The sequence below is a fragment of the Benincasa hispida genome, chromosome 6 (genome assembly GCF_027475165.1).
Source record: "Benincasa hispida cultivar pf3 chromosome 6, pf3_genome.v1.1, whole genome shotgun sequence".
NCBI lineage: Eukaryota > Viridiplantae > Streptophyta > Magnoliopsida > Cucurbitales > Cucurbitaceae > Benincasa > Benincasa hispida.
In genome coordinates, this window is record NC_143483.1 from 18563528 (window position 1) to 18577400 (window position 13873).

Here is a 13873-nt window from a genome sequence, read left to right on the forward strand (position 1 = left end):
TTATTAATTATAACGAATATGGAAAAACCGACATATCTTTAGGACCTACATTTAGCGGAGAAAATGACAGGAGCTCGTGCTGATAACGTGTTGTGAAATTGAGGAGCACGACGGGAACACGGATATAGAGAAAATATAATATAATAATATATTTATATAATAATATTAAATATATATAATATAATATAAAATAAAATAGCAAAAAAAACTAAAATTATAAAATTGGATAATATGAAGATTACTAAAATTTTGAATGTAAAATAATAAAAAGTTATGCGAACATGTGCAACACACATAGTTATCAACCAGCTAGTATCATACAAATTTGGGGAAATATAAAAATAGCACTTGCTATATATATATGTGTGTGTGTGTATATATATATTTTGAAAGAGCACTTGAACGTAAGATAATAAAATTGGTAATTACCATTTTTGTCGCTAAGTTTTTTTATTTTTATTGAAAAGTGTTCATGCCACATAATTAAATAAGGTGGGAAGTTCTTCTAAAGGAAAAAACAGTGAAAAATTCACTATTGATTAAGAGGAAAAACAAAGTTAAAAAAGAAAAAGAGGAAAAATTTGGAAAGAAAAATCAATGGCGTCGCCCGGACTCGAACCGAAGACCTTCAGTGTGTTAGACTGACGTGATAACCAACTACACCACGACACCAGATGTTGAATCGGATCTCTAATAATTAATATGATCATGTAATGAGAAAGTCAGATACTTTTCGTAACCCACCTTGCAAAACTGCCTCTTATCTTCATCTTCAGTGGGAAAATCGTTTATCAGAGCGAAGCAGAAATGTTCGATTCCCCGTCCCTTCAATGCTGTTTCGTCACGATTTGGCCGTCAGTGCAACCCTGTTGCCATTACAATTCTGCCCTTTATAAGTCCAAGTTTCCCTAGCTAGCTAAAACGTTTATGGTTTATGACACTATTGTTCTGTTGAGGTTCAATCATGGCCGGTTTGGTGTTGTAATGTCAAATCAGCTTCCTTATTCCAGCCAAATCGATTAGTTAAACTTAAACAAGGAACCCTTTTAGTTCTTTGAAGGCTTTTCTAGCACCTCTTGCTAGAAATGATTTTGTCTGGGCTAAGTGCTCAAATTTTGGTTGCATGAGAACACATTTCTTCGCATTAGCATAAAATTTTTGCACCGGTAAGTCTTCTAACCTCAAGCATAGATGGGTCATGTGCGACTCCAAATTTTTGCTGGAGATCAAGATAAACCATCAAAGAAACCAAGACTATAAATTTAAGAAATAGCAATGTAAAGTCTCCAGGAACTCTCTAGATTCAATTAGAATCATGTTTTGCACAAAAAATCTAAATCGCATTAATGCACAAATCAACCGTTGTAACTCAACCAAGACGACAAAAATAAAAACAATTCTAGTGTTAAGGCAGGGATCACGACAAGGTTTAAGGTGCAATTCTATCAAATTGAAAATTTAAGGTAAATTGATATATATTGTAAGTTCATTGTGTAAAAGTTAATTTGTTCAAAACATAGAAATACTACAAGTCATAGTATTAGACTAATTATAACCCTACAATAATAATGAAAAAGAGAATTTCTTGGTTTTTAGCCACTGTTGTATGAAATCCAATCTAGACTTGTATAATGCTTAATTGTTAATGAACTTTTGTCATCCTAATTGATCTAACCTTGAGTATCATACATTTCTTTAGCTCTAGAAATTGTTAGTACTGGAGTCGTGTATGCATTGTCAACCTTCCTAGAAAAAAGAACATTCACAGAGACCTGATCGTGGCTTTTAAATGGTTTCCTGGAATAATCAATATAACTCCTTCAGTCATAGGAAACAAAAAGACTAGGGATCCAATCTGCAAGGGTTTATTCAATTGTTGATTGATAGCTCGATGTTTATTGTCGTCCATAAACCCTTGCTAGTCAAATAAAATTTATAAATCACCGACTGGTAACTGGTAGTACAAGCAGCTAACGGGGGGGGGGGGGGGGGGGTGTTGTGGATCGATAATTGAAAGTGCGTGCGATAGCTCTTAGAAAGAGCTATTATTCTAGCTTAATTCTGGCTCATTATTGAATTTTATGTGTTTATTTCTCCTATTTTGTAGGTATTGATCAACCAAGAGGTAGAATTGAGTATTTGGAGCAGACCGGGATTAATTTGAAGCAATTTGGAGTTGATTTGAGCATCCGGGCATCAAAGGAATCAAAAAGACCAAAATGCCTCTGCCAGAGCGTCACAACGCTCTTGAGTTGCTTAGGTTCAACGCTAACCTGACGCTTAGAGGGAATAGCCTGAAGTGCAGGCCAGCGTTGCAACGTTGCCTCGAGCGTCACAACGCTCCGAATGTTAACATCGCCACTATTGCAACGCCGTTTGACACTTGAACTCCAATGCTGAAGGACAGAATACTTAGCGTTGCGACGCTACGAAGTTTGACGGATGGAGAGCGAAGCGCGTGCGCAAGTGAGTGTTGGGCCTAGCATTGGACTTATTCCTTGATGCTTCTGATTGATTGCTTCAGCATTGCAACGCTGCCTCGTTTTCTATAAATTCATCTCTTCGCATATTAAGATCGCATATGTAAAGTTTAGACTTTTTTTTTGACAAAATGCATGTATGTCCTAATATAATCTTTTCGAAATATATCATGCAATAAGGCTTTCCGGCTTATAGCATGTCTCAACAATCGAACCCTTTCGTAATGCAATTCAATTTTAACGTATATGTCACTAAAAAGGAAGAGTTGTAAGTTGAATTAGGGCTAATTTGGTTTAATATCAAATTTGGCTAATTGGACTACTAGATTTTCTAATACGTTGAGGGGTTGACAATTGATGCCTAATGAAAAAAATTGCATAGGAAACTCTCTCTTGCTCTAGAAATTAGATAGACTCCTATTCTAGATTACATTTACCTTTTTATTTTTAATTTCACGCATATATCTCTTCCACACAAAACCCCTCATTTACCGCTTTAGTTAGAAAATTAACTGAACGAAACAAATCGTGCTTCCCTGTGGATCGACTCAGACTTACCACTATTGCTACAATTCAGTAGTAATAGAAGTAGTTCGGTATATAAAAATTTTCTTTTGATCAAGTTTGAAGCTTATTAACGACGTAAGTTTCGGGCCTTTCAAAAATGACATCGTTGTTGGGGAAGCCATGGACGTTTAGTTAGTTAAATTTCTAGTTAGAGTATTCTTTTGCTTTTGATTTGTTTTCGTTTTGTGTCAGTGTTTTAAACATGGACAGATATCATCAACAAGGATGGAGACAATTGAGTGGAGCATTTCGACTTATTGACGAGGTTCTGACCTCTAAGGTAAACTTGCTGAGTTAACTTCTTTGATTAGTCAGTTGGTTGCAGGTAAGCCGTAGCATGTGCGAGCATGTAGGACTGATCACCCTGAGCAAGCATGGCCAAGTCTGCAGTGGAGCTCTATACCACGAGACTACGCCATGGGAGGGTATCCTAGTTATATGGATGACGGTTTTCATCGGCCTAGATGGGAGGAGTCCTATGGCTATGGAAACCTAGGATGGGACCAGTTCCACTTTGATTCACATCCTGCCACATCCGACATAATGATGCATGCTCACACCACTGACTCAGGTATGTTATTACAAGATGTGATTAGTCAATTTACTATTAACAATATTGTTTTTGAGCAGGAGATCCGCGACCTCCAGGAGAGCTTTAGTCTTCAAACTGAGGTTGGAGCTGATCTTCAGAGTTTGAGAGACTTAATCATTCAATCTTCTGATTTAGTTGAGAGAGGATGGGAACTCGGCCTGTTACACATATCTTATGACATCACCGAGGGTGCAGCGATGAGGTAATCTATGTCGATATAAAGGATGAGTTGGAGGATAGCATGTCATGTTTAGGATCAGTTTGTGAGGACTATCAGTACAAGAATTTTGGGCTTTAATGTCGGTTGGAAAAAGTGAAATTTGATGTCTAATGTGGATTTTTTTTATTTAAAAAAGTGGATCTTTAATGTCGGTTTTAAACTGACAATGTAGGTGTACCTTTAATGTTGGTTTTAAATCGACATTAAAGATCCGCTTAATTTTTCCTCACACTTTCTATTTTCCCCCATTTATTTTTTCATATCCCGCTTCATTCTCCCCTCTATTTTCTTTTTCCTCTCATTCTCACACTTTCACTCACTCACAACCCACGCGAAACCCACGAATGCAGGAATTCTTCATCTTTGGCAGCTTTTTAGGCAACTTTTCAGACCTATACCTCTGATGGCTCATACTCTCTATCTTCGAAAGCTCGTCCTCTCGTCCTCTCTATCTCCATCGTCGACTCCTTCTAGCGCGAGCTTTGTACCATCTCCATCAAGATCTGAGAGATCGACTCCTTCCAGCATCCTCAAGCTTTATTTCATGTTTGTTTCAGATCTAGAAGTTGTTCTCTTCACACATTTCAGGTCAAACAAAAAGTTGAAGAAGAAATTGAGAGAAAAGCTAGCCGAATCGTTGATTTCATTAGTCGCTGGAAAAGACTCCAACGGTGATGTTTCTGAGAAAAGCTAGCAAGGATTCTAGTGGTTTCAAAATTAACTGGTTTAGTTTTACTCATTACACATGGATAATTGGTTTAGGTGGGTAGGTAATTGGTTTCGTTATCTCGTTTTTGTTACTTTAGATATTTGTTTTACACAGTCCTAAAATTTGTTTGAGGTTAGGGATTCTAGTGGTATGTGTTTAGTGTTATGTGGATTTCTCAGCTTATCATTGTTGCTTTTGTTGAAATGCCTTGAATCTGTTTGCTGGCGCTTCGAACAACCTAGTACGGGGGTCTCGCTGGTGGGGGTTAGTTGGTGATCTTGGTTTGCATCATGACCAAGCTATTGTATATTGTGATAGTTTGAGTGCAATATGCCTAGCCAAGGATCAAGTTCATCACGAGAGAACTAAGAGGTGAACAGAGAGTTAAAGTGATGAAAATTGGTACTGCTGATAACCCTGTTGATATGTTCACCAAATCAGTTCCACAAGGCAAGTTCCAACATTGTTTGGACTTGTTGAATGTTTTGAATTGTTAGTGGTCCCCTTTGTGGGACACTTTGAGGCATGGGGGAGAAGCCTGGGTATGTCTGGCGATATTGATTTATGTTGCATTTGGTACATCTGTTATCTGGGAGAGAATTCAAGTCAAGGTGGAGATTTGTTGAAATGCCTTGAATCTGTTTGCTGGTGCTTCCAACAACCTATTCAGATTTTGTATTCAGCATATTTATTTATTTGTAGTTATTTACGATTTTGACCCTAGGGTTTAGAGCAGTGCGATATATAAACTCTCTAACTTAGAGGCGCCGTTCTTGATGTAATTCTGAAAAATTTTTCTCAAATAATATTGTTCTCCTTTTGCCCGTGGACGTAACTAACAAAATGTTAGTGAACCACGTATATCTGTGTGTCGATTTTTCCTACTCTACGTTCCTTTTTGTGTTCTTTAATTGTCGATTTCGCAACAGCTTTGTTCATGCTTGGCAATTGGTTATGTCTACTTACTGCTTTAGCCATGATGATTGAAGGATGAAAAATAGTGCACAGGTGAAAGATAAGAAAAAAAAAAAAAAAAAAAAGGAAAAAGAAAAAAGAAAAAAAAAGAAAAGGAAAATCATATTCATAATTTACTTGGCTGCAAGATGGTTGAAGTTGTTTTCCCCTCTTAATACTCGTGGGATAGTACTATTAGTACATAACTATATTGTTCCTCTGTATTTAAGCCTCGCGGGTATGGAAAATGCTTATACATCAAATGTAAGACTAGGTTTTTACGGATTGTAAAATCTAATTGCAATACATACATCAAATAGGTTTCTTTATTTTTCTATTTTTTAAAATCCCCATTTATTTAATTTATTTTTAATCTTTTATGTTTTTTGAAAATAACACTTGCTATATATATATATATATATATATATATATATGTATATATATATATTTTGAAAGAGCACTTGAACGTAAGATAATAAAATTGGGAATTACCATTTTTGTCACTAAGTTTTTTAATTTTTATTGAAAAGTGTTCATGCCACATAATTAAATAAGGTGGGAAGTTCTTCTAAAGGAAAAAAAAAGTGAAAAATTCACTATTGATTAAGAGGAAAAACAAAGTTAAAAAAGAAAAAAAGAGGAAAAATTTGGAAAGAAAAATCATGGCATCGCCCGAACTGGAACCAGAGACCTTCAGTGTGTTAGACTGACGTGATAACCAACTACACCACGACACCAGATGTTGAATCAGATCTCTAATAATTAATATGATCATGTAATGAGAAAGTCAGATACTTTTCGTAACCCACCTTGCAAAACTGCCTCTTATCTTCATCTTCAGTGGGAAAATCGTTTATCAGAGCGGAGCAGAAATGTTCGATTCCCCGTCCCTTCAATGTCGTTTTGTCACGATTTGGCCGTCAGTGCAACACTGTTGCCATTACAATTCTCCCAATTCGACAAAATTCCGACCACCCCATTTCAGTTTCTCTCTTGTCCATGTCTCTGGACCAATGGGGTTTCCTGTTTTCGCCATGAAGAGGTCTAGGAAAGGCGACATTTCCCTCACTGAGCAGAGTAATTCCGACATTGAGTTCGATGATTTTTTCGATGAGGATGAGGATGATTTCCAGGACGAGGATGAAGATGATATTCTTTTGCCGTTGAAGAATATGAGAGAGTGGCATCCGGCGAGGCCTCGTGGGTTTGGAGAAGGGAAGGCGTTGATACTTCGATTGAAGATAAATTGCTACAAGAAATATAGCAGAGCAGGGAAGCTCAGGCTGCAAATATCAGTAAGCTTCGTGTAGGGGCATTTTGGTCCTTTCACGTGCATTTGAAGCCTGATTATTCAAATTAGCTCCTAATGGTTCCAAATTAGCTCTTAATTGCTTCAAATTAACTCCAAATAACTCGTAACAATCGATTCCACCTCCAAGATATTCAATACCTACAAAATCACTAAATAAACACATTAAACATAGTAATGACCTAGAATTAAGAAGAGGAAAATAAAAAAATTTTGGTGCTATCATTGTTTACAAGTCCAAATAGATGTCTTAAGGTATGCTTTTAGATGAGTAGAATTATAGAACCAAACAATTTATTCATAATTTTTTTCCTAAGCATTTTTCTTATAAGAAACAAACAAGTATATTTCAACAAAGAACAGAAGAGAACAACCTAAAGGCTACCCCCAAAACACTATTGAATAAGAGCCTTTAAATTGTTAAAAATCATGGTTTACGGATTTTTTTTCTTTTGACCTCTCTCTTTACAGTTCTACTTATTTGATCTCTACCTCTATCTAAAATTTTTATAGCTCTTCTCGTCTCTTGTTAACAAATTGAAACAAACTCCTTTTGATTTCAATTTTGTAGGGCTCTCCTTGATTGAAAGATTAAAGAGTCAGTTTCTTTGTCTTTCGTTCAACCATTGGTTCTTTCACCTAGGTACATAGACCTACGTTTGTGTGCCTATCTCTATACTTTGTTATTTTATCTTCTTCATGAAAGTTAGTTTCCATTATTAAAATAAAAATGTGTTAGCTATTTACATCTGTGCATTCTGAGATCATCGAGTGTTAGCCATATAAATTTGTATATTCTGATACCATCAAATCTTTACATGTCTTGGCATCACCTTTATGAATGGTTTCTAGGTTTCATTTAAAATAAGGAAAACTATTTACATAAAATGACAAAATTTAATCTTCTTTGATAGAGATCGATAGAAGTCTATCAGTGATAGAAACTGATAAAAGGCTATCATTAATATTGTGATAGACGCTGATAGAAGTCTATCAATATCAATTAGTATGTTTTTTTTGTTATTTATGTAAATAGTTGAACATTTTTTCTATTTATAAAAATTTTCCTAATAATAATCCAAAATTAAGATCAACATGGTAGGCTATCTATCCAGTCTTATCTCCAAAATGGGAGGTTTATTGAGTAGTGTTATTGAACTACTCTCACCTATGTAGATCAAAGGACAATGCCGAATAAACAAGAGTTCATAGTTAGCTCAGAATTAAGATCGTATTACCCTAGGTCATAATATTTGGAATAGTCAGTTTTAACAGTAAACAACCGTTATAAAGAAAAATGACTATTTTGAGGTCTGGTCTTATGCAAATATCATTTACATAAGATGTTGGGGTTGATGGCCTAAATCTCGTAGGGTCTTGTAGTTTGTAAACACTTGTATGAACAAACATTCTATGATTTATAATATATGATATTTTATTCACATTGTCTATGAAATATATGATATTTTAGTTGCATTAACCACAAACCAATAACTAAGATCCATGGTTTTCATTGTAAATTAAACATGTATGTAGAGACATACAAGTGAATCATGTTTAAGTGATAACCTAAATGGTCTGTAGTATATGGATAAGGTTGAAGGAAATCAGACACGAGGATTTCCATGAGCAGTGGAATGACCGTTCCAAATTCCATTCGAAATTGAACGTTAACTATTACAGTCAAGAAACGAAAACTTACAGGTCATGCACAATACAAAATTACAGCATGTTTTACAATGAGATCAAGGGATAACAAATATATACCCTTGAAGATTCATTCTTCAAACTCCCTCGATCATGAACGCTCGTCCAGTCTCTAAGACAGCAACACACAAACGCTCGAACACAACGACCACAACAGAGCACGATTAATAGCAACCACCACACGAACAACGCGAACACAGAACGGGCCTCCAAAACCTCGAACTACGTCGAGTTGAGTGAGGACACCACCACAATGGTTACCTTGGTATTCTCGGTGTGAGAATCTAGAAGTGTGGGCTTTGTGTAGACTTGGTTAGAGGAAGAGACCGAAGGAGTAAGAATCGTGTAGACGATTGAGCAAGTGGGAGATGAGAAGAGTCTATCGTATATAACAAATGCTCAATCGTGTAGAAGAAGGCAATCTATCGTATAGAAAAAGCCCTGCGATCGTTTAGCTACGACCAGTTGAGTGAACTATCGTATAGTAACCTCGAAATATTGTTTATTTGGAGGAACTAATATTTTAATATGATTCAAATATATTTTTTATGAATAAGATTCATAGTTAATAAATTTAATATAAATATGATTTATGTCAAATGCCACAAAATAGAGAAAAAGAACTATGGTTTATATATTATATATGATGCAATATTAAAACCATAGGTTATAAATATAATATGATAAGTTAGTCATCATATTTATTTATATTTATTAATTATTTCATAATTAAATTCTTTTTCTCCATAACCACCTTTAGTGGGTAGTTATTTAGTTTTATGCCAAATTGGGATAAATATAATTGTTTTAGTTATACCAAAGACTAGTGAACGAGTGACAAGGCATTAGCAATCGAGTTACTATATGATCACTTGAGAGACTAAACGATCGAGTAGGATGTCCATGCGATAGACTCGTGCGACTACACGATAGTGTTATTCCTTTCTCGATCGTCTCCCTTATCCACACCAAACTTTCCCTCTAGCCAAAATTAGCCAGAGCCCACCACTCTTGAATTCTTACATCGAGAATACCAAGGTCACCAAGTGGTAGTGTCCGAGGTTTGAGGATCGAGTTTCTGCTTGTTGGTTGTTCGAGAGGAGTGTTTGTTACTTGTTCGAAGCATTCTTGAACAAGTTAGATCGAGGGATTACTTGAAGAACGATTCTTCAAAGGTATAGTCTCTTGATCATTTGTTTTATTTAGATAGCATGCTGTAATTTGAGATCTATGCATAATATATTCTTGTATGACTATAAACGTATATGTTCATTCACAATAGGATTTGGACGATCCGCTTCCGCTCAAAGGTTCTCTGTAAATGGAGTTCCTTCAATTAGTTTTAGAGCAATGTTGTGTTCTGATTTCCAAATTCCATTTGCTGTATTGAATTTCGTTTACAGTTTGATGTGTTTTAAGTTTCTACAATGTGTTTAAGTGTTAAATGTTTGTGGATGTTGTTGATGGATAATTTCGGGATAGTTGTCTCTGTTTAATGCTTTAGTTTTACTTTTACAAAAGTTAATTGTAAGGGCCCTGCTTTTTTGGGCATAATATCTTACAATCGAGTCTGTATTCATTTGTGATTTTGAGTCATTCGTGAAGAAGCTTTAGACGCAAAGAGTTACAGTTCGCTTCGATGGAGAAGACGAAATGGTGGTCGCATCGTGTAGCTATAACTAGACGATCGTTTAGATTTGGCTATGCATTCGTGTAGAATTGTTCTACTCGATCGTGTAGTATTTGCTAAATGATCACATAGCTAATGCTACGCGATCGTGTAAAGTGTTTACTTGACCGTGTTGCGTTGGCTGCATGATCGCATAGACGATTAAGGGTAAACGATCGCATAGTATTTGATACTCGACACAAGGCATGCATGATAAACGATCGTGTAGGCTTTTACGTTCATCACATTGTCAGTAGCTCCACGAATCGCAAGGTATACAATACTCGGCGCTTGCTACTCGATCGTGTAGACTATCATGCTCCTCGCATAGTTGTTAGCTACACGATTGCACGAGGGGGTTACACATACGTAGAATTGTTAAGGATGCTACTCGATCGTGTATACTATCATGCTCCTCGCATGCGTTACTCGAAGTGCGTTGCACGATTTCATGGACTTTCATGCTCATCGCATAGTCCCAAGCCACGCGATCATTGCTAAACGATCATTTACACTCGACGTGCGTTTCTCAACGATCAAAGGATTTGCTACACAACCAAGTGACAAGGCTTCAAGGGGGGCGGTTCAAGACCCGGTTCACACATTTGAACCGGTTGACTTCAACTTTTGTAATAGTTTAGCATTTGTTTTCCGATTTTGAGACAAATTATCCCGGTCCATAAACTTTTATTAAATGTGCATAAGATGTATGTTTATCTTATATGCCATAATGTATGTCATATAGTTTAAAACCTACCATAGGTTATGCAATTTTTCATGCATCATTTTTAAATTATAAGTGTTATAATATATTAGTATGCATGATTAAATTACACTTAAAGCATGCTCATGCATCCTATAATATAAGAGTTTTAATATATGCATGCATTATAGCATCTCCATGCATCATCTATATTATAAATGTTATAATATAAGGTTGTATGTTAGCATGGAATGTATGCTTAGTTCATTACTTTGTTATATAAAAATTATATATTAGTAATAAATGAACATTGCATGAAGCATGACACTTAGGTTTATTTATAAAAGTTATAAATACCTTGTGAATGTCTAGCTTAGCAATGTGAATGATTTTAGTTGTTTCATTTTTTTATAAAAGTTATAACTAATGAAACTAGAATTAAAAACAATAATAAAGAGTTGCATGCATACCTTAGGCTTTAATCATATTTTAAAAGAGTTTTAAAATTTGATTGAGACAGACCTAAGATCACATTTCTGATGAGATTAGAAACCTAAGTTTAATCTTTTAATTCAATTTAATAGGATTAAATTGACTAATAAAAGATTAAGTATGTAATAAATGTATCTATAAGGGAACTTTTGGCTAAGACTGGTTTTGGCTAGACTGGGGTACTTAAGTCGATGGAAACATCGCACCCCTACCTGAGAACCTACCTGGAAAGGTGAATTAAATAGATTTGTTACATGCATGCAAATTTGATGAGAGTTTGTTAAAGTGTTTAATAAGGCTTGAATTAAACTTGTTTAATCATCAAAAGCAAGTGTTGTTTTTAAACAAATTAAATAAACCACTTAGTTAAAATCAGTATTTAGATTTTCTAAGTTAACGAAACCCTAGGTAGAACATTTAGTGCGAGGTAATTGGGGTATATGGTACTTCACTTTACCTCTACAAGTATCCCCCTAAAAAGTTCACACCGTGAGATCTATCCTAGGCTTCGAGGCACCACTAGAGTGTCCCCCTACGGGTGACATTTGGGTAGGTCAATAACAAGGTGAATGGAGAGAATATTCATAGTAAGTGGGAGCAGGACGTGTGATAACATATCCCTTGGTCTCTCTCATTAGGTTGGATAAAGTTTTAGTGCATCTCCTCGAGGCACCCTGGGAGTGTCACCCTAGAGGATGACTATTTTGCACAACTCTTTATTTGATCTCCAGCAATTGATAGGGTTGCTTTAGTCTTTTGTCTAAATTGACTTTTCCCTAATGTCGGCTCATTAGGCCGGGACTTTAGGGCCTAAAATCTGGAGTGTCCCCCTATGGGTGGCATTTGGGTAGGTCAATAATAAGGTGAATGGAGAGAATGTTCATAGTATGTGGGAGCGGGACGTGTGACAACATATCCCTTCGTCTCTCTCATTAGGTTGGATAAAGTTTTAGTGCATTGTCTCGAGGCACCCTGGGAGTGTCCCCCTAGAGGATGACTGTTTTGCACAACTCTTTATTTGATCTCCTGCAATTGATAGGGTTGCTTTAGTCTCTTTTCCTAATCAACTTTTCCCTACGGTCGACTCATTAGGGTGGGACTTTAGGGCCTAAAATGAAGAGGTTACACATACATAGAATTGTTAAGCATGCTAACAAATTCAGGACCGAACAATGGTGACTGTTAGATTCAGTTACAAAGAGTTGTTTCTATTTAATGGTTGAGATTGTCTCATTTCAGTGAAGGGGCACTTGATCACCCTATGGTGACTTTTGTCCTATCTCACTAGAGCATCATTGCAAAATAGATATCACTTAGGGTACAATAGAACTATTTTGCTAAAACTTAATTGGTTCTAAAAGTGGTTTAATGCAAATAGACTTATTAAGTTTGTTTTTTTTTTTTCCAGCAATTTTAATATGGCTACTGCTACTTTATCATTACTTGTCGTCGACAAACTGACTGGCAAAAATTACGCTAGTTGGAAGAATACTATTAATACGATTTTGATCATCGATGACCTGAGGTTCATCCTTATGGAGTAGTGTCCTCCTATTCCAGCTCCTAATGCTGCTCGAAATGTTCGAGACGTGTATGAGCGTTGGACACGGGTGAACGAAAAGGCCCGAGCGTATATCTTGGCCAACCTTAACGACGTTTTGGCCAAGAAGCATGAATCCATGATCACTGCACACGAGATCATGGAGTCCTTGAGGGGAATGATCAGATAACCATCTGCCCAGCTGAGGCACGACACTCTGAAGTACATCTTCAACTCACGTATGAAGGAGGGAACATCTATTCCGGAATGTGTTCTCAATATGATGGTCCACTTCAATGTGGCGGAGATGAATGAATCGAGCATCGATGAGGCCAGCCAGGTTAGCATTATTCTGGAGTCATTACTAGAAAGCTTCCTTCAATTTGTAAGGAACGTTGTTCTGAACAGGGTTGATTACAACCTTATAACTCTACTCAATGAGTTACAGACTTTCCAATATTTGTTGAAAAGCAAGGTGAAGAAGGTTGGTGAGACAACTGTTGCCTCATCTTCCAAAAAGTTCCATAAAGGTTCGACCTTTGGAACTAAGTCTGCACTTTCTACTTCCAACACTAGAAAGTGGAAGAAGAAGAAGGGTGGTAAGGGGAAGACGCTTGCTAACCCACAACCTGCTGCTTCAAGGGGTAAGGCAACCAATGCGAGTTGACAAAAGAAAGTGTTTCCGTTGCAACCAGGATGAGCACTAGAAGCGAAACTGGCCACGTTATTTGGCTGAGAAGAAAATATGATTTACTGGTCTTTGAAACTTGTTTAGTGGAGAATGATGATTCTGCTGGATTATTGACTCTGAGACCACTAATCATGTTTGTTCTTCATTTCAGGGAATTAGTTCCTAGTGGCAGCTTGGTGCTAGTGAGATGACGATGGGAGTTGAAACCAGGTACGTCGTCTCAGCTGTGGCAGTGGGAGG

General features: G+C 36.5%; 1 non-coding gene across 1 annotated transcript; it reads right to left on the reverse strand.

Moving 5' to 3' along the window:
- Positions 1-598: 598 nt before the first annotated feature.
- Positions 599-672, reverse strand: TRNAV-AAC (transfer RNA valine (anticodon AAC)). The gene has a single exon. It is a non-coding gene; the product is annotated as a tRNA-Val (tRNA).
- Positions 673-13873: the final 13201 nt, after the last annotated feature.